Below are 24,538 nucleotides of genomic sequence, written 5' to 3'. Positions count from 1 at the left end.
CAAGTGGATGTTCAAAAAAAATGTAATATTAATATCCCTTGAGTGAGTTTTGTTATGAAGAAAAAATATTTCAAGATAACTAAAGCAGTGACTTTAAAACTGATGGTGTAAATGAATCTGATTTTATTTTGTGCATGATAAATTTGTGTAAGATTAACTCCATAGTGAACCAGTACAGCTACCCTATGAAGGAAAAAATGAAAATGTCATCCATAAAGCTGAATACTGAGAAATCAAATACTTTGTGTGATATAGATAAACACCATCCATCTGGGGGCTTATCCTGAAGTTTTCCTCATATGTCAAATGTTAAATTCACAAGAAAACCTTAAAAGCATTGTTCCACTTTGAAAACTGAGAATGTAAAAGTGGTGTAGTGGATCCCTCTATGAGTTTGAAGTATGGGGAAGTTAGATAAGAAACATCTTTTTATTTTCAAATTGCCCTGTGTGACCTAGAGACTGGAAGGCACAATGAACATATAACCTTAAAACATCACAGTCTGAGAAAAAATTGCAATTCACTCATCAAAGCTAATTTATAGTTTTGCCAGTTTCCCGTGGGTTATTTCCAACATGGTCATGTTATCTTAATTCCTGATCAATGCCTCTGTTCTGAAAAAAAAAGAAAAAAAAAAAATGTTGATCATAGGTGAGTTCTGCAATCAATTGGAAGGTGATCTAATGACTGCAAATTCTCCCTTAACAAAGATCAGGTATCTGGTTCCTCATGTGGCAACAGTAACTCACCTACAGGTTACTGATAATCCAGGCTAGAGCTGAACAATTTGTTTTTAGTGACTTTCAGTGCTTTGCCCTAAAACTGCAAACTCTTACATCTTTGCTCTATGTAATACCTTGCCCTTCCCTGTGCTCCTGTGCCTTCACAGGATGAATTCTGCTGAGTGTATGCATTGTGTGAACCTTTGCATAAAGGGTACCTTTTGTTATAAAATAGATGTTATAAACATCCCAAATTTCAAAGATAATAAAAACATACTGAAATACTTCTCCTAGGTAGATAAATAGATGAAAATTATATTCAGTCATCCATTTGCTAATGAAGATTAAAACTCAGTAGTAGGCAAAGAAGAAATAATGTGCTTAAATGTTTTTTTGTAAGTCTCCAGTGGAGTCTTTGCCTCACTGAAAAGTTGAACCCTTTTTTTAATTTATCACATCTAAACTCTTTTCTGTGAAAGTTTCTAATCAGGAATGTTACTTGATGCTACAAATCCTTAGACCAGCAATATTATGTAGGAGGGAGGAAGTTAAAGCTATGAACTGGGTATATATAACTTTATACTGCATCTGTTGAAACCATGGTAATACATCAATCATTTCTGTTCTGACAATGTAACCCTTCCTAACTTGGTTAATAGAAAGGAATTAAGGTTAAGATGAAAAGGAAGTAGCAAAAGCACTTTCTTTCAAGTGGCAATATACATATCCACTTAAAATCAAGTATCCATACAAAGAGTCTGTAAAGATTTCTTTTCCAGATTTTTCAGCTGAAATTAAAAAAAAAAAAAAAATTAAAATCACAACAGCTTTTAAGAATGAAAATTTTTAAATGAATGAAAACTTTTCAAGAGAGTTTTTGGTTTGATTTTCACTTTTAAACAAAATGTTTACTTTATTAAAGGATTGTGCTGCTCTTTATTATTTATAGTAATTTAGGAACATTGTTTAAATAATAGAAAATTAATCAGACTGAATAAGCAGAAAGTAAAAAATTTTGAATGGCTTTACAGGTTGGACATGCAGGATTTTGATAGTCAAAGATGTTATCAAAGAATCCTACCTTAGTGGTCAGGTTTTTATGTCAGCGGGTGAGAACATTTTATAGGACTGTTAAAGAGAAGGTTGTAGAAATTAGATTAACTGTTGTGAATCTTCAGGTGTTAGGACAGCTAATCACAAGTACCATGGAAGAAAGAGCTTTAGACACATCCTACATTCATTGCATGAGAAAAAGCTGGAAGTCATTCAAAATTGCTTTCCTTCAGTCACATGCAAGCAGTTTACATCAGTCAAATAATAATTTATGCTTTATTTTCCCTTGGAAGGGTTCACAAAGCAAGTGGTATTTTCACCCTCTGCTTCCACTTTGGACTTCCCTATTTGTAGAAATGTCTAAATGTCCAAGTCTTTGAAAGTGTAAAGCTATTTCCTTTTGACCTTTTTAATTAAGTTCTCCTTTTATTCTCCCAATCATCTACCCTCTGTTGTTTTGTTTTATTTTGTTTTTTGTTGTTGTAGTTGTTTCATTGTTTGCTTTTAATTTTAGTTCTATAAGCCGTGTGTTTACAGCATTTTAATTCAAAGAGATCAGATCCCAGGGTGCTATAGACCACTGTTCTTCCTAAATTGTGCCTCTAAGAAAATCTATGACTAGCAAAGGGGTTGCAATTTCTGTTAAATAATTGAAATAGAGTATCTGCTAATGCAGAATATTAGATCTCTTCATTTAGTAAGAAATGAGACACAGTGAAGTCCAATGGCTCTTGTAATGTAAATTGTTTTCAAATTATAAAGTTACTGTGCTCTACATTTGTAGTAGCATGGCTTCTTAATGAAGGCTGTTGAAGCCTTGACCATACAGAATTTTATTCAAAGTAAATTAATTTCCATACTACTAGATTTATTTATTTATTTATTTATTTATTCTTTTCATAAGACATACAATATCAGACAACAATAGTTAGTTGCTGCAATTTTGTAATCCAGAGATTACCGAAAGATGTGAAGTCATGTATCTTTTGCCTCTTTCTCTGGGCTGCTGCCTGCAGTCTTTCTTTCCTGGGAAACTTTTACGGTGGTGCTCAGAAGCAACAGCCAAGGATTCAAAAGTTCTATTGTCCATGTAGCAGGGACAAGTAAGCACATGCCTGCTTAAAGATTAACAGGTGTTCAGATAAAATTTTGGCATACAGTAACAACAGAACTATTTCTGCAAATGCAAGGTCTCAGAAGGACTTTAAAGGAAGTTAAGAACAATTGAAATTAAAATCCTGCCTAAGTTTTAAGTTTGTATCAAGGAAAATCAATACTGTGAGATACTTGTCCATATGGTAGATACTACCATAGTATACTAAACTATTTTGAACTTTCTGTTTTAATAACAGTATAAAACCAATGTCATACCAGATTGCAGACATGAAAATAAATAAGTAAATAATTTCATAAGAGAGCAGAAGCAAATATAATAACTTTAAAGCAATGGAAAATTTTCAGATCTCTTTACCTGAAATCCCTTTTTTATAAGATGAGTATCACATTCTGCCCTGAAATTTATTAATGATGGTAGCCCCTCAGACTAATGTTGTCTCTTTTCAGGAATACTGTCATGTATGAATTATATTTGAATAGACTAATACCTTTCAGGATGCTATGGAAAGATAGAGGGGGATAAAATGGATTTTTATAATATTTTTGTCAGTTATTTGAAGTGATTTACACTTCAATAAATGACACATTGAATACAGACATACTAATAATTTAAAGCTTTAACTTTTAGTCACTAAAATTCAGAATTGAAAAAAATAAAAAATTCAGATTAACTTGCATGTAAATAGTCTGTGTCTTTCTCTTTTCACCTACTGTTTCCATTTGAAACCAAGGGGTTGTATGTGTGCACAGCTGAACTTTATGCTTATAAGTTCCTACCACTGGGATCTTTAAAATTCCAATCTTATTGTTTTAAATGATGTATGTTTTTTGTTGATAATTATTCTCCACTCAATAAAAAGAACATCATTAGACAATAGATTCGGATTTTGTGACTGGCAAGGACAGTCTCCTGTTGCTATAAAAATCTGTAGTAAATAATACCATGGTTAGAATATTAATCCCTCCATTTATCTGTATTTTTGTAGTAATCACTACTTAAATATCATTAATGAAAGAACTGTGTAGTCTACCCTAGGTTACTTATGTATTTCAATGTATTTTGATTATCTGATACCACTGATGGAAAATTTTAGAAAAGGATGAAAGTATTTTTTTTCCAAAAGATAAGAGCAATAGAAATTAAAAGCCTAGTATAGATTTAACTATGGAGGATTTATACCAGGAAAAATCAATAGTGTGAGATGCTTATGCAACAAAACAAATTTTCCTTCAAAATAAAGAAACTGAATAATTCAGTAGGGGTATTAGGATACTTAAACAAATGCATACATCCGTGTACATCTTTAACCTATATATAGATTTTAATGCCTATAATAAGGACTATTACAAACAAGTGTAGAAATGTGAAATGTATTTTTAATAATTCTGTAGTGTTGCTACAATGTTTATTACACCAATACTGAGATATATCAATGGAAATTATCTTTTCCCTTTAGATAAAGCTAGTTTGATACTGGTTCAATTTAGCTGTTAATTATATACTTACCTTTATAAACTGTGTTTTGCCTAATTGCCTTCATTTGTGTAAGTGCAGCAGAGATGGAACTGAGATGTTTAAAGCAAAGCATGTTCTTTATCATGATGCTGAATCAAAACCTAACTTGTGTGTAAAACAAGAGTTAGTCTCTACTGTATTTGGGCTTGATCATTGGAAAAAGTTGTATTCTACATCTGTGGTTAGTTATGGCTTCTTGACAGTTTCAGAACACTAGGTTATCATCATAGAACTTCAGAATCAGGAAAAAAACAGATATGTATTCGTTTTTGCAAATTATTACTTTGTTTATGTCATTCTGTGAATGTTTTGATACATCTCTAGTTAGTTCAGTTAGTTCTACACTGTAGACCGCGATGAGGTTTCCGCTCATCCTCCTCTTTTCCAGGCTGAGCAGACCAAGTGACCTCAGTCACTCCTTATACGTCTTCCCCTCTAGTCCCTTCACCATCTTTGTAGTCCTCCTCTGGACACTCTCCAACGGTTTCACGTCCTTTTTGTACTGAGGTGCCCAGAACTGCACACAGTAATCAGGGTGAGGCCTCACCAGCACAGAGTAGAGCAGGAAATCAGTCTATCTAGTTTTCAATGTGGGTGCATAAGGTATAGGGAAACAGAAAGATCCACATGGCAAGAGTTATTCATTCCAGTAAATGCTTGGGATGTTTGGGATGGTTAAATGTGAATGACAGAGGTGCATGGAATGGGACAGAAAAGAATTGTATTTGAAATACAAGTCAAACTCCAAATGTAAAACATTTTCTTAAGGGTTCAGGAAATTTTAACACATTTTCTGTATTATGAAATTCACAAGAAATTTTCCTGATTTTATGTTAAAATAAAGTGCTAAAACAAGGTCAAACTGGCCTCAAAAAAAACTTCTCTTGTCTAAAATACTGTAAAAAATTGTTGTTGTTTTTCTGGAGATACATTGCCCAGACAAAATTAGGACCTACTGAAAATGTCTTTCCATATTATCTAAGTCCTTTTGTTCTGTCTGTTGTTTTCAGAATAAAATCTACACAGGCTCCTCCCCTATGATTTCTTAGGCTTGGTGTAATTTAATGTCCACATGCTGCTCTTCATCCCAGCAGGATGACAGCAACCACAGAAACATGTAATCTGTTATGAGTCACTCACATGGCATGTTTTAAATGAAATTTGAACCACGAATGATAGTTTAACCAATACAATCCTTGTACTGAAGATTGACTGTCAGACTGGGGTTTTCTAAGTGTATTTTGAGCAAGATTAAGAAATATGTCACCTCCATTCTGCCTCATCTGGCCATCTAAAGGCTAGCAGAAGAAAAAATCATGCATTTTTTTAGTGAAGTTCTGCATGTTTACTACATGTTTCTGTAGAACTCTAAGAAATATAAAAGTACATAGAGTGTTATATTAGATTGTGTTTACTTCTCACCCCTTGACACAACTCAAATGTCTGGACATGCAATACCTCTCCCTTTGCTCTTGCTCTACCAAATACCATTTACCTAAAAGATTAAGAGATGGTGAAAGGACAATTAGATACAGATGTGCTTAACATCTTAAAGGAGACTGTTTATGCATTAATGATCACAGCTGAATCCTCACTATGTGAAGCAGCCAGTGGTAAATGCTTGGTTATGAAATGAGTGAAAATTTGGGGCTGAAAGTAAATAAGATTTTCAGGAATATTTGGTGCAACAATGATGACATAAAATATTTCATTTTGGAGTACCCAACTCTTTTCATTCAGTACAAAACAATTAGTTGCATTTCTTTTCCAGTTTATTAACTCTCCTTTGAAGAATCTTTCCTTTCAGCATAAGTCTGTTCTCAAAATAAAATAAATTAGAATGAGAAACATTGATGAAAGTTTTATTTGAGTTATTTGAAGTTCAAAGGTTATTTGAAAATGTCAAAGTAAGTTCTATTTCCTACCTTTCCTTTTCCTTCCAGTGAAAACGTGTCTAAATTCATAAATAATGTTGTGTCTTCTTGCCTCTGCTTTCTATTTAGATATTCACTGGGGAAAAATAATAATAATAAAAAACATGTTCTGATCAAGGCAAAGAGAAAGGTAAAAAAGTACTGTATAGATCTGAAAGAGGCATAGTGATGGTCTGATGGTCTTTATATTCTGGGACCAGACCAACTTAGAATTTTATTCTTTGCAGTTTCCCAAGTAACTGGAAGGGATGTGAATGTGCTTTCACAATGCTAAATGAAAGCTTATACACCCCGCTTAGCCTCTGGACAGACCTTTCCTGTCTCAGCTTTGGGAAGGTCCTGTACTCTTATCTTATGTGACTAGTAGGTATTTTCTCCTTCTACTAACTCCCGTTTCTCCCATTTGTAAAGAATTTCCTCTCTATACCAACAGAATTGCAATTTTCATCTTATTTTTATCACCATCCTAGAATAGTTCCAGGCGATTTATATACATGAACCTTTTAATTCACTTAAGATTCTTTTCTTAGGAGCATAAGATTTAGTTAAGAAATATTACTAAATAGGTCAGTTCCCATTATGTTATAGTCTCTGGATAGTCTGCCTATTTATGCAAAAAAAAAAAATCTTTTTTTTTTTTTACTGCATCTTTAACTTGTATAAACTTTATGTGCTTTGCAAATTCAGAATAGGAATAAGAAATAACTAATATTTAAACTGAATTATTACCCATACCTCCCCAAGAAGATATAGCTTGAGTCCAAGCAAACCAGGGAGATTACAGGCAAAACAGGCAAAGGAACTGTTACCATAACTGTTTTATCAGGCAGCTGAGAATAAGTATTTACTTCATGAGGGCAAATATTCCCTCCAGTGTTCTCCCAGGGGGAATATATTTCAATCTACCAATAAAGGGGATACATTCTAGAGAATTTTAAAGCATTACAGTGAATAAAAACTAATTATATGGTATTTAATCCAAAAGCATTTGTGTTGGCTTCTATCCCATAATTATGCAACTTTCTTCCTGGTCTCTTGGCTAAGCTCCAGTAAAACATCAGTTTAATATCTATTAAGTAGGTTAGAAATATAAAACTGTATCCTGCACTAAGGGCATTGACTTCATGGTTTGAAAGGTCTTTGCTGCACCCGCTGTGTTTCCATGACTACTTTTCATATTAACAGTAAGAATTCTGTATTCATCCCCTAACAGCAGAAACAAAATCCTTCCTTGAAAGGTATGGGTTGGCTTTGTTTTTCTTTACTCATAATTAGTCACTTTCTCCAGCTGACTAAGATTTACCCTTTCATCTCAGCTCTTAGCTACTCTTCGATTCTTCCTCCCAGTTTACCACACACCTTTTATATGCAGTCATCACAAACTCTTTTGAGGATGGAAGACAGGCAGTATTTGCTAGGGTTCTCTTGAGAATGTGAGCCAGAAATACAGGAAGCACATCAGTAGTTGTTGTGAGCACTGAAAATTGTTCAGTGATCCATGTATGAACTATTGACTAAACCCCCTTTTTTAATCCACACAAACACACAAATTGTTTGCCTACTCATCACTCATAGTAAAAGACCCCAAGGACCTTTGCATGCAAGGCGTAATATGCACTGTCCTCATATATTTATCTCACAGCAATGGGAGCCTTAAGTGGTTTTGTATTTCATTACACTACTACAGCTGTTGAGCTGGGCAGTGGTAATGATGAGGGTTATTTTGCCAGCCATCAACAGATGGCATATTACTGTGTAAAATGCCACAGTGCTGTGAAGACAGTGGGTGAAATCCCAGACTAGGATGGGAATTTTGCTGTCAGTACTTCAGCAATTGGTTTCTCATCATGCTAGCAATCATAAGAACATATTAATTATGTTTTACAGGGCAGAATAAATAAAGTCATCTATTTATATTGGAAAAAGTTGTGCTATTTAGCAGCACTATAGAATACAGTAGGATGCTCAATTGGAAGGCAGTACAGAAATACAAGATTCTGTCCTTAAAAGTAGAGGTGAAATAGATCATTTTATGAAGAGAAACAGGTCAAAGTTTATTCAACTTTTGCCACAGAGATATAGGAAAAAAAAAATCAATATGTGGGGCACACTTGTTACAGAGCCTGGAAGTTAAAAAGATTTTAATTAGAGGTGAACAGAAGTATTTGTTCTAACTCTGTGATGAATGTTTCATTTTCTTCATATCAGCATTTTCTAGCAAACAGCATCTCTAAACAGTAATATATATAGAGAAGATTATATTGTTAGCATCCAAATTCATCCCTATTATAATTCCACTGACACCAGGAACTATGTTGTTAAAATGGATTTTTTAAGATTTATATATGTTCTGATGGAAGAAAGTTGGAATATCTTGAAATAATAATAATATCTGGACCACTAAATAGCACCTGGACAGCCATGGAAAAACACATATCTTTTTCTGCTTCACATGCAGCTAGATTCCATCATGACTGTAGACCAATGACAGAGTATCATCATAAAATTAACAGAATGTTACCAACACACTTTCACACTTTTTTTCTTGTACCTTCCCTAAAGCAGTAAATTAAATTACGAAATGTTTTCTGTGATCTTCTATATTTACTACATTGTCTTTTGGTTTTTTTTTTTTCATTTTTTAAGTGTCTCTTGTTCTACAACAAAAGCATCCAGAAAGCACCAATTGAGGAAGGGAAGGGAAGGGAAGGGAAGGGAAGGGAAGGGAAGGGAAGGGAAGGGAAGGGAAGGGAAGGGAAGGGAAGGGAAGGGAAGGGAAGGGAAGGGAAGGGAAGGGAAGGGAAGGGAAGGGAAGGGAAGGGAAGGGAAGGGAAGGGAAGGGAAGGGAAGGGAAGGGAAGGGAAGGGAAGGGAAGGGAAGGGAAGGGAAGGGAAGGGAAGGGAAGGGAAGGGAAGGGAAGGGAAGGGAAGGGAAGGGAAGGGAAGGGAAGGGAAGGGAAGGGAAGGGAAGGGAAGGGAAGGGAAGGGAAGGGAAGGGAAGGGAAGGGAAGGGAAGGGAAGGGAAGGGAAGGGAAGGGAAGGGAAGGGAAGAAGACTGACTCAGCCACAAGATCCACATGGCTACAGACCCACATCACTCCCTCTCAGTCCCTTGACAGCATGTTAGAAAAGGAAAAAAGAAAAAAAAAAAGAGAGGGGAGGGGAGGGGAGAGGGGAGGAGAGGGGAGGGGGGAGGGGAGGGGAGGGGAGGGGGGAGGGGAGGGGGGAGGGGAGGGGAGGGGAGGGGAGGGGAGGGGAGGGGAGGGGAGGGGAGGGGAGGGGAGGGGAGGGGAGGGAGGAACATTGTGAAAATATCCCTACTAGAATCATGAAGATTTCTGGAACAGAAATAAAGTTTTAAGTGTGTGATAAGCATGAGAGAAACTATTCTCTTTCCCCATGAAGCTTATGATCCAATGCCTCCAGCCTATAAACAGTTATGTAAATGCTTAATGTGAAGCATATGAGTCATCTCACAGCTTACAGGGTGTTACGCAGTTTCCTCATTGCAGAAGTGTAGCCTAGACTAGTGATAACAAAGATCCTTTTTGCTAAGGTTTCACTTGCAATTTGTTTAGAACCGTTTCCAGTCTGTAGCCATTCAAGCTTTGTTTATTCTCTTCCTATTAAGTTGCAATTATTATTGCTCTACAGTTTATACCGAATTAAATTTGACACCCTTTACATAGAAGAATTAGCAAATCTTCCCCTTTCTTCATACCTCCTTACATAGCCTGCCAAAATGAAGAACCTCTTTCAGAAACAGATGAAAAAAAAAAATGAATGTAGAAATGATCAATTACAAATGCAATTAATAATACTTGTTATCTTAGAGACATTTACTGGCCTCCACCAGAAGGAGGATCCAGTGCAATGTTAATCTGGTCTGTACAGAAGATACAGTAATGATAGATCTATGCTATGCAACACATCCTACAGTTATACCACTGATGTGGTTCTGAATGAGTAAGCTCGTGTATTGCAGAAGTACAGCTGATCTCTTACAGCTTTTTAGAGCTATATTGCTTTCAAGGCTTCAGCTCTTATGCCTGCAATTGTTTCACTATATAGTGTACTCAGAACAACTCATTCATTCAGCTGATGCTGAGGAGCTTCTAATGTGGAATCTCATTGACTTGCTGCCATTGCAGTTTAATTAAACAAAACAGAGGATGGGAGGACAAAATTGCTCTCAGCCCTGATTGCAGGTAAATTAGAACAGAAATTGTCAGTAAATATCCCAAAATTATACATAATACATGTAGCAGAGCTGGAACTGCTTCTAAATGTCAAGGTCAGAAATTTTTGGCAAAAAGTAGTTACACCCAGATCAAATGCGCTTCACAGCATTTTGATAAATCAGACGTCTTAGATTTTGGAGTCAGTGAAGATCCCCAAGCTTACAATGCCCTGGTCTTGAATATTAGCAATCATGCAAGGCCTTTCACACATCTTGAAGTAAAGTTGGAAGTCTGAATTTCCTACCGGGTACAGTTGGTATCCCAAAAGGAGTCTTGCTGTGTAACGTGGCTGGTGTAACATGCAGCAGTGTCTTTGCTGCATCCCTGATCTCAAGATGGTGAACATGGGAGGCACTCTAAAAGATGTGCCTTTGAGAAGCTTGGGCTGGACTGTCAAGGACCATGTTTCCAGTCAGAAACGCAAGGAAAATTTTCGAAGATCACTGACGTGTAGTTTGCTAACAGTAAAACCTTATGATCCCCAGCTCCAACAAAGTTGTTCTCCTTAACTGAAAGTTTTAAAACTCTCTAAAACAGATAGACACAGATTGCACAGAGTTTCCAAGCCTCCACTTGCAGCACTTGAATTCTGAACCTGCAAGTCCTAGGAGACATCCCAGCATCTTGGTTTAGCAGAGCAGTCTTGCTCTTAGGACTCTCCTGGGCTAGCTCTGAGGCAGTAGGCTATTCAAATTAATGAAACAAAAGAAAAACAAAAATTCAGGAAAATAGAATGGGAATTAATTTTTATCAGAAATCCTATCTTCTGGACACCTCTGCTCTTCCATCTCACTGGTTAAACTACAGAAACTTAAGTCTATTGAACTCAGTATGTCTACTCTATGTATCATTCATTTATGGCCAGTTCATAAATAAAACTGTAAAAATTATGTGGGAGATACAAAGAAATATGGTTTTGTTCATGTCTAGCCAAGAAGCAACAATTTGCAGTGGTAATTTTAAGTAATCTATCCGAACTTCTCCTGTTCCCACTTAATCAAAGGATGATCTAGGAACTCTGCATTTTCTGTCTTCCTTAGTGAAAAGATGGGGGGTTGCTGCTCTTTATGCAAACAGCTCATCTGCAAAATCTCCCATGTCACTAGGATAAGTTTTTATTCATAAAAGTGACATTTGAGTATCTAATAGCTTTTTAATAGAAATATCTCCAAAATGAACATAAAAAAAACAGATTTTTTTCTTCAAAGTCTTCATTTATGCAGAAAATGTCACGTCAACCTTTTTCTTCTGCCTTGTCAACAAATGCTCTTTTCAAACTTACATCTGTTTCATTCTAATATGTAACATGTGCTAATCATATTAGAAATGATTCATTTTATTCAGGATGGAAAACTGTTTCTCTTAGCGAGCTCTTATTCATAATTCCACTCTGAAACCTGCAGCAGAAAAACCATTCTGGAGGATGAAGAAAAGTAGCTGCTGTCTGGCGGTTCTCACACTTCTTTTATAGTGTTTTGCTTTTTTTGTTTGTTTGTTTGTTTGTTTCATGACTGTTTTGATGATGTAATTTCAAAATATCTGATGGTCTCTTGTGCTAGAGACCTGGCAGATTACAGCCTTCATGTGAAGACAAGTGTAGGATGTACCCCTGCCTGAACACAGCTCAGATTGCCTCTTGACTGGTCAGGGTGCCAAAGGTCAAGTCCTGCAGCCCTCTTCAGATGAGGAGGTGCTAGTGATTGCAGATGTCTATGATGGAGAGAGGAGGGCATGGGATGAGAAAGGGTGACTGTGGGAACACAACGGATAAGCAACAGATGGGTTGAGGGCTCTTATTTTGAGGAGAAAAAGCAATATCCCACTCTGCCAGCTCAGCCTTTTGCTGTGAACCTGCTCCTTATCTACTGCCACATCAGCTGGTGTGTGCCAGCATCCCATCTGTAAGAGGACACCTTCTCATTACTGCTGTCCAGATTCCCCAGTACCCATGGAGAGGTCATATCCTAATCCCAACAGTAACATACTTCCACAAACACCCCTCTCCCCTTCCCCCTGCCCCCCTTCTCCCCCCCCGACCTAAACGTTAAAAACTGGAATACTTTCTACAAGAACCTCCTATTGTAGTAAGTATACAACTCAGTATAACATTTTAAAATCACTACTGTTCCCTTTGAGTTAGCTTTTCTCTCACAATTGTCAGCACACGTATTAGTTTTAGAGACTGACACAGAGGAAATCATAAAATCAGAGAATGGCTTGACCTGGAAGGGACTTTAAAGATCATCTAGTTCCAGCTCCCCTGCCATGGGCAGGGAAAGAGGTAGAAAAACAATTAAGTTACAAGACCAGCTACGTCATGTCATCCTATTACCTTCCTAAGACAACAAGGAAAATAAGCCTGCATTGATAAATCCCCTCAACTCATCTTCAAATGACCACCTAGAGTTTCTACTTTGCCTTTTCCCTCTCCATTTTTTTCACCTGTTTTTTCATAGCTCTTAATTTCCTTCATTATTTAACACTTGAACTTCCTCATCTCACACTATAAAGTGTTTTAGGAGATCAATTTATGTAAAATAAAGTTTAATGTTCTTATTATGCAAAATATATTGCATTAAAAAAAATCTTGCCAAGCATTAGTCACAGCTGTCTCTGATTATCCTGAAGCCTGGCGAAAATATAAGATAGCAAGTTGGGGAAAAAATATTTAATTGGGTAAACTCACCTACCTGCTTGATAACAATAAATTTCCATCTTTTAAGTTCTCAGATAAACGCACATGCTTTTTTAAAAAAGCACATGGTTGAACTTCTATCAGGAGACTACTTTTTCTTGTCTCATAGTGCTAATGAAGCTGATTACTGGTCCTTTTTTATATGTGCATCCTGTTAAAATAGACAGATTAATTGCTTACAGAAGACGTCCATATGATCTTGCTCTTTATTATTAGCATTGCTGTAGTTTAGAGCCTGTGAACATTTTTGTCACAAAGTAAGGACTGCTTTCAGGGACTGTGGCTCTCATATTTAAATGCTGGCCCCTCTGCTTTTGCACACTGTCAGGTACAGCTGCTGGGATATGTGGATCTTTGATTCAGTATGGGTGGCTGCTTTGCTCTTTTCCACTTTTTGTATTTGAGGATCAAGGATCCTAAGTTAATATTTTAAAAAATATTTGTTTGTGAAATTAGAAGGAATGTTTAAGTATTTTTTTCCATTGATCTTACCTTAGCTACTCCATAGGACTTGATATGAGACAAAGTATGGATTTTAAACTGCATTGAGACAGGTCATTATACATTTAGGAAACTGTCTGAATATGTAATTATGCAATACTTAGTGCCTAAGGACATTCATTTTGGACTATTGTATAAATAATACTCATTTTTTTATGTCTGTATTATACCATATTTTTAAAGGGATGTCATTTAAATGCCAAAGGACTGAAAGTAAACACTGTACTAAGCAGTTTCTAAAAATGCGTCATTGCTTTATTACCCAGTAATTGGTAACAGGACATACAAGTTATTGCATCAATAACAGGTAAAGCCTATAACTGCAAAATTATCGTTTAGACCTGCTCAGGATAGTGCAAGAGTTAGCACAGCCTTCTTCCACAGACCTGGATTAAATCTCTGTCTCCAAGTCACAAGTGACAATGGGTTTGGCAGCCTTACTCACCTTTGTGGGCAGTTGTCCACACTAGAAGCCATGGAGCAGTGCAGGGTGACTGGCACCTCACCTTAGGGAATGGTAGAGGTTGAACAGTGGGACTGCTGCTTGGGAGCACCCCCCATCTCTGCAGAGATTTGCATTGACACACCAGATTTCAGAGTTTGCGTAATAGATATTGCAGAATGAATGTTTGTTTCTGTTCCTATAACCAGCATCTGATGTACTTTACGTTTCTACTGTCACCCATACCTTGCTTATATTCCTCACTTTGAGACCTGTGAAAACAGTTAAAAATCACAATGTTATAGACAATGTTCTGAATTCCTGGTTCTTAGACAGAGCAAGGTGAAATTTTGCTTCACTTTCTTCTACTTTTAAGAATTGCCCCGATCCCTGTGCCTCTCAGAGCACTTAGAGAAGTAAAACGACAACAACAAAAAAATTATATCATTTGTGGAAGTGCAGCAAGACAAGGGTAGGCTGTGCAAACTGATAAGACAACTCACTAGTAATGAGAATTGATATCCTGCTTGCTAATCTCAGTTATTTGTCTTTGCATTCAGGAGCCCTAAACCTCTCAGGATCTTTGCTTGTAGGAACCTACACAGTGCGACTACACAATTTGCAAGTAAACGACATTGAAGGTGGTCTAGAGAAATGAGAGCCACATGGCAGCTGCAAGAAGATAAATCATTTAAATCTTGCAGTTGCCTAGATTTTCCAGCACACAGAGGTCTCTTCTCTTGACAAAAATATACAAGAAACAAAATTAATTTGATGATTAATTGTTCTTGATAAGGAAATTATTTTTGAAGAATCATGTTTTGTGATGCCCGGTACTGCACCTACTTCAAACACAGATGGGCATATCAGGCTCTCCGTCTTCCTTTTGCAATCCCAGGCAGCCAGGCCATTTTCCTTTTGAAGAGTGATAGTCAACTTAAAGCCAGCCCCTGAGCAGATGTTATTTGGGAGTACAAGAACAATTCCCACACTTTGGCACATATGGTGCAAGAACTGATATCACCTGTGAAGGGGTCTGGAGATCACAGGTCTCCATCCATTCTGAAAATCAGAGTAAGAGAAAACATATTTCTGGAGTTGGGAGCATTGGGCATGTTCTGCTGTGGAGCAGAAGCTCTCATGCAGAGGAACTAGAGGGAGAAGTTGCTGTGTGACTCAGGAGTGCACTGCAAGAAACCTGCCTTCAGCCAAACCCATCTTTTTCCCTGTGTGAGTTTTGCTTATAACAAGGTTGTCTACTAGATTCATATACCTACAGGTCAGAAAGCAGAATATAGCGATAAGAATTCAAAATCACTCCCATTTCTGTGCTTTTTCCTTTAAAGTCAAGTAGCCCATATGCAGTGCTGGTGGGATTCTTTCTATTCCTAGGAGATTACAGCATGGTATGGTCCAAAAACACTGTGTATTTGTCATGACAATCAGATTTGTTGATTTGCATCTTTGTGATAGAGAAGGGTTTGTTTTCACAGATTTTGCTTCAGGATTTTCTTCGGAAAGCAGGTGGCTAACTCATACATACAAGTGAAATAGAAGGACAACATTTCCACAATCATTGTGGACAAAAATAAAAATAAAAATAGGTAATAATAATAATAAACAGAAAACCTAAAGCTGTTAGAAATAGTATGCATTTCCAATTTTATGCATTGAACTTCTTTGATGCATTGTGAATTTTAAATTACATAAATAAATATGGAGACAGATTAGTATGAACTTCTTTTAGAAAAAAAAATACATGCTTCAGATATATAATTAAATGGCAAACATCAGATATTTCTGAAACTATACTAAGAATATTTAATACTACTATATTTCCTCTATCCATTGTAATACCTTCATGATATATGGAGGATACATCACAATTTCAAGCGGAAGTTCTTCTAAACCATACATATCATCCTTTTTTATTCCTTTGATTACTCTGGAAAACATAGTGTGAATAAGTATGAAATATCTTCCTACCCTCAGAGGCCTTTATGCAATAAAAGGAAAGGCTGGTGTTGCTTTTACTTATCTCTTTTATTAGTAATATCAGTAAGTTTGCTTCTTCAGAGCTCTAATTTTCAGTGGAACTTAATGGCTTTCCCAGTGAAACTTTAAACAGAAAAATGATTTCATGTAATTTAGAACTGAACTGAAATATTTTCATTTGCTTTACAGATGTGTTTAGTTTCATTTATATTTATCCTATTGTGTTGCATTTGCTTCATGGGAATGGTGTTTTTCCCCATCCATGTTTTTGCCAAACTTCTCTGGGCCTTTGCCAAATGACATTTTCTGTCATATGGTGTAATCTGACAGAATTGGTTAGCTCATTAAAATCTTGTGATGGCTGGTGTGTGCTGAGGAGTGGAGATCACCAGAGGAAGATATAGTGTTAGTTGTTTGTTATTTGGAATCTAGATGATTCCCTTAATATCCACCTAGCAGTGTCTAGGTGACATTGTGCCTGCTAGATTCCAAAAGCTCTATTAAAAAAAAAACAATAAAAAAAAATAGTCCTCCATATGCAGCCCATCTCTACAGCCTTTTTCAAAACCTTTCCTTGCCCAAATTATTACCTGCAAACTACTCAACCCATGGCAGGCTTGCTCGTGAAGAAAGAGCAAAAGGAGGGAAAGAGCAGTCATGCTGACCAATGAAAAATAAAACCACAACTTATTATACAATATAAATACATATGTGACTCAGAAAATGAGCATTTGTTGCATGTACTCAAAATGTCTAATGATTACACAAATGTTGCAATCCCTCCTTCCAAAGCAGTTAATGAACAGGTATTATGAAACTGTATAGTCAAACCCAGTTTCTAACACTGCTCATTAAGTGCTGTGTTTGAAGATATCAACTAGCTGCATAGTCAAGGGCTGAAATAGCTGCAAGGGATTGAACAGCTGACAAGTTGTATGTAAACTGAATTGCCAAATCTGTTCCTTAAGATTATTTATATTCTTGTTTAAGTGTGTTCTGACACAATAAACTATTTGCTACAGCTCCCTAGAGTTAACCTCTTTTAGGAGAAAAAAAAAAAAAAGTGTAATTTATCATTATCTAGAATCCAGGACAGAGTTTGCATTTCCCTTGTACAGAAAGCATTGTGTGGTGCACCTGAGCAGGATGCTGAGGGAAGGTACTGGTGCTACAGCCGGCTGCTATGATTGATGTTCTGTGCTTTTTGACACGGACTAGCACCCACAAGAGACCAAAGCAAAACCAGTGCATTCCATTCATAAAGAACAACATTTATAACAAGATTCATAACAAAACCTCTATGGTAAGAGATTTGAATGGTTTCATCTGTTGGGCCAACAAAACACTCTTCAGTTTAAAAATAAAAATAAAAAATAAAATAGGTTGGTTATTAAAACTCCTTATTTCTACAGCTTGCACAGGTTAAAGAAAGCAAAGTGAAAAGGGAACAATGGTATTGTAAGCATGCTATATTATAAAATTATTGTGATTGTAGTCATGGGTGGACTGGAGTTTACCCATTACATTCCAGTAGCTCCTTAGCAAAATATGTATAGCTACGTCAGCATTCTACCTCAGAAAATCTAAGTCCTACTCTGAGTCCCTTGTTTTGCTTCTGGACTTTTTATGAGAATGATGAAAAAGTTGTGAGAGCTCTAATGGCTTGAAACTATCTTCCTTAAGTTACAGATAAATTCTTCTAGTTTGGTAGTTTCTTGGGGACCCAAGCTATGTACAGAACTCCAGGTAGTTCCAGCTATTTATATTTCTCATCAATAAATATTCTTTAACAGAAAGACACTGTATTGGGTTTACATGGCATGGTTTTGGAGCGAGGACTGAGAAACAGCCCTGCAGAGCTCCAGGTCAGTGCAGCAGGAGGTGCTCCAGGCACGGAGTAGCAGTTCCCCTGCTGCCTGTGGAGAGGCCCCCGGTGGAGCAGGCTGTCCCCCTGCAGCCCATGGGTCCCACACGGAGCAGATCTCCACGCTGCAGCCCGTGGAGGAGCCCACATGGAGCAGGTGGATGTGGCCTGGAGGAGGCTGCGGCCCATGGAGAGCCCCCGCAGGAGCAGGCCCCGGGCCGGAGCTGCAGCCCGTGGAGAGGAGCCCACGCAGGAGCAGGGGGTCTGGGGGGAGCTGCCGCCCACCCGTGGGGGACCCGTGCTGGAGCAGTTTGCTCCTGGGGGATGGACCCCGTGGTACGGAGCCGTGTGGGAGCAGTGCTGGAAGAGCTGCTGCCTGTGGGCAGCCCCCGCAGGCTCAGTTCGGGAAGGACGGCATCCCGTGGGAGGGACCCCGCGTGGAGCAGGGGCAGAGAGTGACCTTGAAGAAGCAGTGGAGACAAAGCATTAGGGACTAACACAGCCCCCATTGCCCGTTCCCCTGCACTGCTTGGGGGGAGGACGTATATGAGAGTGGATAGGGGGAAGGATTTTTAGTTTGTTTTTTTGCTTCTCACTGCTCAAGCTCATTAGTAATAGGTAATAAATTACATTAATCTACCTATGCTGAGTCTGTTTTGCCCATGACAATAATTGTTGAGTGATTTCCCAGACTTTATCTCAACCCTTAAGCCCTTTTTGTCATATTTTCTCCCCCTTTTCCTTTGAGGAAGGGGAATGAGAGACCGGTTGTGGTGGAGCTCAGCTGCCCAGCCGAGTAAAACCACTAGACACACATCAAATTATTTTCATATTTTTGCCTAATCTAACCTCTCTAAAGTGTAAGAAGATAAACAACAAAACCTTCCCGCTTTTCTAGAAGTCTTCCAAAACTTGATCCTGAGCAGGACTTCTCCAAGCTAAGGCCATGAGAGACCATCCTGGCCACCAGAGATTGCTGTAAGGCAGTGGCACCCCTGGGTGCCTGAACTACCTGCCTCACATTGAACTCACAGATAGAGACCATAAGGAGTATGGTTTCCCATATGGGGCTCTTTTATGCAAAGGGATCGTAAGGCTGCTAGCTAAGCTTGTTTTCTTACCATGTAGCACCACTAAAATGCAAAAGCCATAGCATCATAATCAAAAGCAGTATGGTCAAAGAAGAATACAGAAATAAACAAGAACAACAAAAATGAACAATACTAAGCTATGCACAGTATTTACAGATTTAAAGCTAAAAAGTAGTAAATCTGTAAGAGGTAAAAAACATATGATGTTTGGCATTTAAAGACAACATTTTAATTGGAATTATTTTGTAACCCAGGATATTTTCTTGTGACATATCTAAAACCAGCTAAGCTTTTAAAATAGAAATTATCATTTGATCTGACAGAGTGCACAAGAATAAAGAGTCTGAGAAATACATTTGTCTAATAAAAAAATACAATAAAAAAAAAAAAGCTTCTGGACTAAAAGTTAAGCTTGTAAAACAATTCTAGAGACTTTCCTTTTCTTTAGAAACTCCTGCTTTATGCTTGTGATAGTTGTCTCCCACTCCACACTGTTTCTGAAGAGAAAGGAATGAGAAATACTTGCTGAACAACTAATTTATCAGTCTGACATTACCATCTATCAAAAGTAGAGACCTGCTGTTAGGAAAGTCAAGATTATTGGTTCAGGGGTTTTGTTTCCTCTTGTGAAATGAAGGCTGGTGTGACTATGTACATACCTGAGAGATGTCATGGGCATTTTCAGCCAAAAGTCGTATAGATCACTACTTTTTCTGCAGTCTGCTCTGGCAGTTGTTTTCTTCATTGACTCTGTCTATGACAGTCGTACTGCTAAGTGCCCATTCCAAGCAGAAGGGATTTGGATTTCTTTTCCTTCACAAGCTATAAAGCAGTCCACCGGAAAATTTTAATACTCAGGTTAATCTTAGATCTTACCATGTATGTTTCAGTATAGTACCTTATTACATATTACAGACTCAAACAGCTCAGGGTTGATGGCAGGCAAGATGTAAAGAGTGACATATAGATGTCTGCATTAAGTGTCTTACTGTTGAACTGTAATATAATAGCTGAAAGCCCTGTGCAGTCTCTTCATATGTCAGCAAATTACTATGTATGGGCAAACAAGTCTGGCCCTATGCTGAATGAGTTTCTATGTAAAAAACTAGCAAACAAAAACCACTAATGATCAAGAAGTAAGCGGTTTTTGTTTTAAGTAAAACAAAAACAAAAAAAAAAAAAAACCAGACATTCAAGGAAGCAATTTTTAACCCTTTTGCCAAGTAGAGATACCTGCAAATTTGGCAAAAGTTGAGAAGCTACCATCTCTGATCTTGATACAAACCTTCTTTTTTGTTTGTTTGTTTGTTTGTTTTCATTTTGTGGAGGACCGGTTGTGTGTACTGTGAATTTACACATTCATGGATGGAGGAATTTGTTCAATATGTAATTCAGAGTGCTGTGCAATTAACATTCTCTTCTGTACCATAGCAGAATAGGGACAGGTTTATTAATGAAGAGATATAGCTGTGTAATCACATTCCGTCAGCTTGTATCATGCTTGCATGATAGTATTTAATGCAATGATAATACCCAGCCCTTTCAAATCTACCTCCACTGAATTCTAAGAAGAGCGAATTTGCACATTGTGTCTTTGGAATTGTATGGATATAAGACATGATGACTTGCCAAATGTATCACAACACACCACTGAGTGACTAGATTAGAATATAGCTGTTCCTAGATTGTAGTTATATTTCAGAAAACAGTTCTTTTTTATTACTTTTTTTTTTTTTTTAATTTGGCCTAACCTGATATATGAAAAATACAAGACAATTTCAATCTAGTATGAAGATACAAGATATCAAGATATGAAACTAGTCATGTAAACTGGTGGACAGCACAGCCACAGGTAATGATTTGTGCAGGTAAGGAAGGAATCAAGAGGAATCCCTGAAGATCATCTTGATCCAAGTGATGACTTACAGATCCTTAGAATATGCTCATATGATCAAGTATCATGTCTGAAAACTGTATGCTAGCTTACTTTCCTTTTTTTTTTTTAAAAAAAAAAATCATGTTTACAACGAGGCTTTTAAGAATTGTCTCAAGATGTAAAACTCCTTTGAAAACACAAACCTATTCTACCTACCTGCCTGCCGGATTTAGGAGGTTACATTGGAAATCTAAGTGGGTCATTGACTTTGTTAGGAATTGCCACCTATCCACCATATTTCAGAATTTCACAGGTTTTGCATTGCTCCACTTGGAAGGCTGATGATATTTTGTCAGTATTTTTTGTTTAATGTGAATGGACAGAGTGTTATTTAATTTATGTGAGAGATTTTGATTGCATTTGCCTTGGCCTTTTATAGTTTCATTTTAAAGTGTTAGTATTACAAATAAATGCCGTGCTTGTAAGTGTATAGGTATTACCTATGCATAATTGCTGTAATTGGTTTGCATTGCACAGTAAAAGAAAGTACGTATTTCAGTGCACTGAACATTTCCACTCTGTTGGCCCTCAACATTTTCAGATGCTGGGCACGGCTCTCATTTCACTTCCGTAACACATCTTTGAGGATTCTTCTAAAGAGAGGTTGTGGATGCCTGATAATTGTCATTGCTTCCCACAAAAATGGTTGCACTTTAGTGAAGAGTCCATCAAATGAAAAGCTAGAACTGCTGCCATCACAGTGTATGCTAACTCACACGAATAATGGTGGAAGTACAATTCAAGCTGCCCATACAAGATGACATTTCACTAACCATGAAACATTCATTGTTTGCTAATTACAACTAGCAGGTTCTTAGCAGGCTGATGTTTTTAATTAGAGCTTATACACTAGGTATTTATTTTGATTTAAAAAAATAATAATAATAATGTTTAGAAGTTAGACAGTGCCCTCTCCTGGACAGAGGCTCCCACAGCAGTAGTTTACAACGTGCCCCAAATGTTGCTAATTAGAGAAAATGGACACAAGGAGTGTGTTGCTCAGCTGAAGGCATTTGCTGATTTCAAGAAACTAAGTTTTGCTGAAGTCCTTCCTTTCATTCTGGTCTACTCGAAACCATATTGTGTAACAAAAACTGTTTCCAGTTTAACTGGCAAAAACTTTTGGATTAGTTTAGTTGGATAGTTTAGTTTGAACCCATCTGGCTAGAGTTGACAGTGCAACTTCATCACAGGAAGCAGCAGCAACATTTGGTGATATTTATATATTTATATATTTTTTTACAAAAATCAACTCAGTATGTTAAAAGCAAATGCATTTTTAGAAATAAGGATGATACAGAAATATTCAGTTGAATTTTGCATTTTAGGTGTTCCTTATGTCTCTTTATTTGTTTATTTCAAGGTCAGAATAATAATAATTATTCTGAGAAGCTACAAAGTATCATTTTTCTCTTTATCTTTTATTGATTTTTTAATAAATAAAACACTATCGGTTTCACTTAATAATTCTAACCTCATGCCTCTTGACTTTTCCAGGATACTTTTTTGCCATAAAATAAATAAATAGATAGATAAATAAATAAGCAAGCTTACCTAAACAGAGACAGAACATTCTCAAGAATTTACAGCATCTCATACCAAAGGTGATAGAGATGGATTTCCCTAGTAGTTCATTCAAAACATGTATTTAAATTCCTTCAAAAGTAGACTAAAAAACTGTAATAAACCAGCATTTACAAGAAAATTTAAATTAATGGCATGGAAAGGATTACACATCTATTCATCAAAACTTTATAGTTTTCAAGTCACTTCTACAGCTTTTTTTTTCAGCATAGAGAACACACATGAAAATAGTTGCTTAGGATTAACTGTGAGCGATTTCTATAAACCGGCTGACAGGTTTTGTACATTAGATTAAACATGAAAAAAACTACCTCTTGTATTTATTTACTTAAATTTTGAACACTTTCTAAAAATCTGCAGATTTTTTATATATGGACTACCCACACAGAACAGACAGTCTGTGTGCCAAACTCTGCGTCCTCTGACTACCTACTTCAAAGGTATACTACTGAGAAGTGAAACCTTAGCATACTTACACTCATACAAGGGCAGCCCTGGAGCTCAAGATATCAAGATGTGCTCTGAAAATACTCTGTTCACTCATAATGTTGCCCATCAGGCAGTCTTTACCTATTGCTTACATGTGCCTGAAGCTGTGAGCATCTCTGCTCCACCAGGAGAGCTCCTCTGCCTTCTGCAAAGAGCTGTGAGCTCAGGAGGAACAGACCTCCTCATTAATGGTCACAGGCTGGTCATTAGATGGTCACTGAATCTTTCTTGATGACCTGTTAATGAATTTCCCACTGACTTTTTGTGAAGATTGGTCAAGGTAGACAGTATAAATAATTTATAGCTGAGCGCCTGGCATGTTAATGGCCTTTGCTCAGCAAATCTAATTGACACGGTACTGCTAAAAGGAAGTACATCCTTCCTTGTTTCTCAGGTGTAAATATTTCATGTTGAAAGGAAACTTTGGATTCTGTGTTTAAAAATATGTTCAAATATTTTATTTAGGGGGGAAATTATTTAAGAATTTAATAAGGAAAAAAAAGTCTTTATCTTACAAACTTTTTTGACACATTTTCCCCTTAATGCTTTGTTTATTAAAAAAAAAAAAAAGATAATATTCACCTTTAAAAGGCTTAGAGGCCTTCACAGTGTAAAAGTCATCTCTCAGTGGGTGCCTGTTCGCTGCAAGAGCCTGGAGAGGTGTTAACACCTGTGGTGCCTAATCTCTGTGAATCACAGATAAATTGGCCAGAAACCACAGTCCCTCCAGTTGTGATCTTACAACCTCTCAAGGGCTAAAAAGTTTCAACTGGGCCTTGACTTGGTGGGAAAGCTGCAGGAAAAGCCCAAGAAGTGGCAATGATACAACAGACAGTACTCTTCCCTCTAGAATTGGTGATAATGCCATAGGGTTAATTCATTCTTTGAAGGAGCCTGTTTTTTGCTTTAGTCATGCAGGAACCTTCTCCCATTTTGAGAGTGATTGGAATCCACCAATGCTGCGATTGCTAGGCATTTCACAGCCCTGAACATGTGTTAAACTGGATGACTGTGACCAATATATTCATAATCCTTTAAGGTTTTGTGTTTTCATTTCCACGTGTTTGAGTATCATAGTTAGTTTATATATAAGATATGTAATTGTTGTAAGAAAGTGGGTTTGAATCTGTTCAGATGTCCTGGGAATGCTCAGGAAGATCTTCACATCCCATTACAGGTTTTCATGCGCTTGACCCTCATTAAGTGGTTCCCTAACGCTCGTCTCATTCCCCACAAATAGCTGCAAGATTACAAAAATCTATTCACTGCTTCTAGATGGCACTTCCAGAGCCCTCCTTGTGTTGAGAATGAGGAACTGAGTTTCCAGAAAGGTATCCTGACCATTCAGGAGGTTGTGTTG

The 24,538-nt window shown here is 37.2% G+C and overlaps 1 protein-coding gene and 1 long non-coding RNA gene across 5 annotated transcripts in view; one reads left to right on the top strand and one right to left on the bottom strand.

Annotated features, from left to right (window-relative positions):
- Positions 1-24,538, top strand: part of IL1RAPL1 (interleukin 1 receptor accessory protein like 1) — a 774,514-nt gene that overhangs the window by 709,836 nt on the left and 40,140 nt on the right. The gene's annotated exons all lie outside the window — the stretch shown is intronic.
- On the bottom strand, positions 10,349-23,579 carry LOC308187885. 2 transcript variants are annotated; one of them, XR_013944976.1, is made up of 5 exons: positions 23,166-23,579; positions 19,829-19,991; positions 16,077-16,164; positions 14,223-14,491; positions 10,349-12,291 (listed from the first exon to the last, which is right to left on the bottom strand). It is a non-coding gene; the product is annotated as an uncharacterized lncRNA (long non-coding RNA). The 2 variants fall into 2 exon arrangements; XR_013944977.1 differs by lacking the exon at positions 16,077-16,164.

Source organism: Anser brachyrhynchus, assembly GCF_964034855.1.
Source record: "Anser brachyrhynchus genome assembly, chromosome: 1".
NCBI lineage: Eukaryota > Metazoa > Chordata > Aves > Anseriformes > Anatidae > Anser > Anser brachyrhynchus.
This window is presented reverse-complemented; position numbering and strand designations above follow the sequence as displayed.